Source organism: Ixodes scapularis, unplaced genomic scaffold, assembly GCF_016920785.2.
Source record: "Ixodes scapularis isolate PalLabHiFi unplaced genomic scaffold, ASM1692078v2 PGA_scaffold2__306_contigs__length_199485367, whole genome shotgun sequence".
NCBI classification, from domain to species: Eukaryota; Metazoa; Arthropoda; class Arachnida; order Ixodida; family Ixodidae; genus Ixodes; species Ixodes scapularis.
The window spans coordinates 112296807-112302806 of NW_024609857.1; positions in this window are offsets into that span (position 1 = coordinate 112296807).

Sequence of the window (6000 nt, forward strand, 5' to 3'; positions counted from 1 at the left end):
CATTTTTGAAGTGCCAAATTAAGATATGTGTTAAAAGAGGAGCAACTGATTTAATTACATGTTTCAAAGGTTTGACGTGAACTCCACCTATGTAAGGAATTTTGGTATTTCCAAGGTTTCTAAAAAATGTTGGCACTTCCTCCGCGTCGGTGGGGGCAACAAAATTGTGTCAGAGATTCCCAAATGGAAATTCTTCGGCAGCGTTACCTTTTTCTACAATGTTTAAAAACATAAACATTAAATATATGAGCTAACAAACACCAAACCACCTCTCGTCTCCCCCTCGGTGTTAAGCTTGATTGCTGTAGATTCGAAAGGGCCACGTCGCAGAAATGAGTTAATCTTCTTCCATCTAATACCTATTCGTCGCTCATTTTCAAACGCAGCATAAAAATACGTACGCTTAGCCTTATGTAAAGCACTTGTCACAGCATTTCGCTGCTTTTTAAATAACGCTAGCACACCTGGTTTTCTGGATTTCATAAATTTTTTTGTAGAGAGCGTCTTTTTCAATCATCATTTTGATTTGTTTTGTTTTGTTCGCGAAACTTTTTTTATAGATCTTTATAAGTATCCCATTAAATTAATCATATGCCTCGTCAGCTGAGACACTAGACAACACCGTGCTCCAATTAGTACGGCAAATATTAGCTTCAAGTGCTTCTAGATTTTCTGCAGTGATATTTCGGTATTAAATTGGGCAGCGATCTCTATCCCTCGGTATCCCGACTTTCGAGTCGACAAGCATATTAATTGGTAGGTGGTCACTTATCGTGGCTCCAGTGACACCTCCGGATACGTGAGATTCATCGGCATTACTTAGAAACAAATCAAGTAATGTTTCTTTCAGATGAGTTATCGCGTGGGTTTAGAAATTGGGTTAAAGTATTTGTACGACTGATATAAGGAGAAAAACTCTAGCTGCCTCGGTGATGAGGAGAGCATATCTAGATTTAAGTCTACACCCAAGAACATAGTGAGAATATTTTCACCAATAAACACAAACAAATCGTCAATGAACTTTACAAAACAAGAAATATGACCATTCGGAGGGCGATATATTGCGCAGTAGACGCACTTTGCATGTTTGACCGTTTAAACTTCATAATCGCGTTACACTTTCGTAAAACTGCTAATTTCGGAGCAGCTAAGATTAGTTTTCACATACATACAAACACCGCCTCCTCGGTATAAAGAGCGGTTTAGGGAGTACGTTTTGTATTATTCGAAACTTTGAATATCAGTTTTTGCGTCAGCCCACGTTTCAGTCAACATAATTACATCAAAAATAAATTTAAAACCACCTAAAAGGATGCTTAAGTCCTCACGTTTACTTCAAATAGGTTGTTCGTTTAAATGAAAAAAGAATAAAAAAAAAAAACTAAGGGGCGTACCTTAACGGTTTATATACGGTGTCCCCACTTCCTTGGGCAGGGAATAAGTGTCACGATCTTTCTGGAACGTGGACGAAGGGGCCGAAGCACCCGCCGAGGAGAGACGACACGCAGCCTGGTTGAGGGTGGACGATGACTGACCGGAGCGGCGTGCGCTCTACGGCGTTTATTGGGCGAGGTGAACAATGTTGCCCGCCGAGCCTGGCGGCCGCAGACGGGCGGACTGGAGGGGGGCGCCACTAACTTGTCACACTCCTCCCCCCCAGTTTGTTTTTTCTAAAACAAAATAACTAAATACACGACGCGCACGGCCGACACCATCTCGGCGTCTGGCCATGCAAAGTCCCGGCCTGTCGACGATGAAGGTCACCCCGGCGAGTAACGGTCAGGTGGCCTCCTCTGCCGTGCACTCCGCCTGGGCACTGGTGTCGACGGGCCAGGTGTGGCAACGCCGGGCGCTGCCTGAATCGGTTGCGCTCCACCCGGTGGAGCCGCAGGGACTGGATTTGGGTGTGGCACCACAGGACTGGCGACACTTGTCGCCTCCGGGGTGGGTGGCGCTCCGCTGGCCACGACTGGTGCTGTTGGGCCCCCTGCAGGCTGGTCCTCAGAAGCGACGGCCGAGGGTGGAAGCCAGGTCCCGAGGCGAGGCCTGACATGGTCGGCGTGCCGGTGCCAGGTGGTCCCGTCGGGCATGCGGACGAGCAGCGATGAGGCGCTCGCTGGTGAAACCACACGCCCGGCAGACCAGGGTGGGCCTGGACGAAAGTTCCTGGCGTAGACCGACGCTCCCGGCTCCGGCAAAGGCCCGGGACGGCACCCTTGGTCAACAGCCAGCTTCTGCTTCAGCTGCTTCAGGAGCGCAGAGGACCGGAGGTCTGGGTGCAAGACGTCCAAGGGTGTCTTGACCATCCGGCCCAGCAGAAGCTCGCAGGGGGCACGGCCAGTGACCTCATGCGGTGTGGTCCGGTACTGGAACAGTACCCGGGCCACCTGCGTCCGGAAATCCCCGGGCTGGCTCCTCTTCAGCTTGTTCTTGAGGGTCTGTGCCACCCGCTCTGCTGCACCATTGGAAGCGGGGTGGTACGGCGGAACCAGCATCCGGCGGATCCCATTTTTCTGCAGCCAGTCGAGGTACTCGGCGCTAGCGAAAGCGGGACCATTGTCGGACACAATAATGTCCGGCAATCCCTGCGCCGCAAAGACTTGCCGCAGCGCCGCAATGGTCGCGCTTGCCGAGGGACTGGTGACTGGCAGTGCCTCCACCCACTTGGAGAAGGCGTCCACTACCACCAGGAAGTAGTGGCCCTTGAAGGGTCCCGCATAGTCCACGTGCAAGCGGGACCACGGCCTCTGTGGGAACGGCCAGGGGGTGATCTCCACGTGGCGCGAGGCTCGCTGGTTCTCCTGGCAGACCTGGCAGCCTTGCACCTGGTGCACGATGTCCTGGTCCAAGCCAGGCCACCAAACGTGCGACCGTGCCACCATTTTTGTCTTTTCAATGCCAGGATGCCCCGCGTGCAGCAGCTGCAGCACCTTGGCCCGCAGACTTTGTGGAATCACCACCCTGGAACCCCACAGGAGGCAGCCTTGCTCCAAGCTCAGCTCGGCGGTCTTGTGGCTGAACGCCTGGTGACGCAGCTCCTCCCCTCGGGAAACCGCCTTGACCACCTGGGACAGCACCGGGTCCCGACTGGTCGCCTGCGCCACCGCAGTCCTGGTGAGCACCCCCGGGTAGGCCCGCTCCAGCAGGAAAACGTCAGCTGGCTCTGGAACGGCAGCAGGCACCTCCGGCAGGGGCAGGCGGCTCAGGGCGTCTGCAGGTCCCAGGTCCTTCCCAGGGCGGTAGACCAGCTTGTACCTGTAGGCTGCCAGCGTCAAGGCCCAGCGTACCACTCGAGGCGAGGCTTGCACTGGAACTGCCTTGTCAGGTCCCAGCAGCCCCAGCAGCGGCTTGTGGTCCGTGACTGCCTCGAACTGCCGGCCCCACAGGTACTGATGGAAGCGCTGGACCCCGAAGATGAGGGCCAAGCCTTCCTTGTCGAGCTGGCTGTAGCGTTGCTCCGCCGCATGTAGTCGACGAGAAGCAAACGCCACAGGGCGTTCCTGACCATCCTGACCCCGGTGCGACAGGACGGCTCCTACCCCGTACGGCGACGCATCCACGGTGAGGACTACAGGCTTGGCCGGGTCGAAGTGCACCAGCACTGGAGCCTTAACGACCAGCTCCTTGCTGTGCTGGAAGGCCAAGTCCTGCTCCTTCTTCGAGGCCCACTGCTGACCGTCACGAAGCAGTCGATGCAGCGGCTCCAGATGCGTCGAAAGGTTGGGCAGGAACCTCCTGTAGAAGTTGATGAGGCCGAGGTAGCTCTGAAGCTCCTTCTTGCTCTTGGGCTTCGGCGCCTTGAGCACGGCCTCAATCTTGCGGGGAGCCGGGGCCAGGCCAGCCTGGGAGATGATGTGTCCCAGGTACTCCACGCTGGGGGTCAGGAACATGCACTTGTCCAGCCTCAGCTTGAGACCGGCGTCCTGTAGTCGTGTCAGGACTTTGCGCAGGTTCTGCAGGTGGTCCCCGTCGTCGGTACCGGTAACCAGGATGTCGTCCAAGTACACCGCCACGTGCCTCATGCCCCTGAAGAGGTTGTCCATCTCTCTCTGGAAGATGGCTGGGGCTGAGGTCACGCCGAACGGTAGGCGCGTATACTGGAAGAGTCCCATGGTTGTCGAAATGGTGACATACTTCCGGGCGGCATCCTGGAGCACCAGCTGCTGGTAGGCATCTCGAAGGTCGAGCTTGGAGAACTTCTGTCCCCCGGACAGAGCCGACCAGAGATCTTCTACCCGAGGCAGCGGGTACTTTTCGACGGTAGCGACGGGGTTGATGGTGACCTTGAAGTCCCCGCAGATCCTGACGCGGCCGTCTCGCTTGAGGACTGGAACGATTGGTGCAGCCCACTCGGAAGTCTTGACGGGCACCAGGATACCCTCTCGCTGCAGCCGTTGCAGCTCCTGGGTGACCCCGTCCTTCAGGGCAAACGGCAGCGGACGCGGCTTGAAAAACTGAGGCCGGGCTCCCTCGGGTACGTGGATGCCGACCGTCGTGCCGGCAAAGGTGCCCACCCCCGGCTGGAACAGGGACTGGAAGTCGGTCAAAAGGCTCGGGACGTCCTTCACCACGTGCAGCGCAGCTTCTTGGTACTCCGGCAGCCGAACACCCAGCGAGTGAATCCAGTTCCGGCCCAGCAGCGTCGGCGACGACCCCTTGGTTAGGTAAAGGGGAAGGATTGCCTCCCTGTCGCCAAGGCGAACGCTGACTTGGGCCCGACCCTGGACCTGGGATAGCTGCCCGGAGTAGCTGCGCAGCATGACGTCAGACGCCTCGATGGGCACGCCGGGGAAGGTCCGCTTGAACAGCTTCCCGGGCATGACCGACACGCTGGCCCCCGTGTCCAGCTCCATGGTGAGGGGATGGCCGCAGATTTCGACCGACACCATGTATGGTGGCACAGACGAGGAAGGCTTACTCGTCTGCCACACGTCGAAAATCTGCGGGTCCTCGGCCACGACGTGGACCCTGGCTGAAGACGGACCCGGGCCTGGTGCCGCTCGTCCCCGCCGCGTTCTCTTGCGACGACCACCCTGGCCGCGGGCTTGGTTGGAACGCGGGCTTGAACCAGGCTGCTGCTGCTGCTGCTGGCCGCCGCTCGTCCTCCCCCCTCGGCAGACACGTGCGAGGTGCCCAGTTCTCCCGCACGTAAAGCATCGTGCTTGGACAAACTGGCACTGTGAGGGGGAGTGGGCAGCACCGCAGCGGCTGCAGGCACCGCTCCTTGCCGCCATCTTGTTCACCGCCGCTTCCGTCGACGGTGAGCCGGCCGCACGCGCTATCTCGCTGGCGTCTTTCGCTGCTGCTTCCATTGCCAGCGCTGCCTTCACTGCGTCGTCCAGCGAGGGGTCGGGGAGCTCCAGGAGTCTCGTCTGCATGGCGGAGTTGTTGATGCCGCAGACGAACCGGTCCCGGAGTAGCGAGTCCAACTGGTCGCCGAAGGCGCAGGTGCTCGCTAACCCTCGTAGCGCAGCGACGAACTGCCCGAGGGTCTCCCCGTCCTGGCGGCTCCGGTTGTTGAAGCGGAACCGCTCCATAAGCGTGGACGGCGCCGGGCTGAAGTGCGAGCGCAGCGTGGCGAGCAGCTCACCCAGCGTTTTGACGTGCGGCGTGGCCGGCTTGAGGAGGTCGAGCAGGAGGCTGAAGACGCGGGTCCCGCAGCCATGGCCAGGAAGATGTCCCGTTGTTTCTCCTCCGGCGTGTCGTTCGCCCGGAAGAACACGTGGACTTGTTCTTCGTAGACCGGCCAGGCGGACCCATCTCCCTCGAACGGCTCGAGCCTCCCGTACAGCGGCATGGCGACAGGAGCGGGGCGCGGTGTTGCGACTCTCTCGGCGGCGTGGGCCGAACCGTGCACGTTGGTAGCCTCCAGTGCCACGGTTCCTCGTCGCCAGTGTCACGATCTTTCTGGAACGTGGACGAAGGGGCCGAAGCACCCGCCGAGGAGAGACGACACGCAGCCTGGTTGAGGGTGGACGATGACTGACCGGAGCGGCGTGC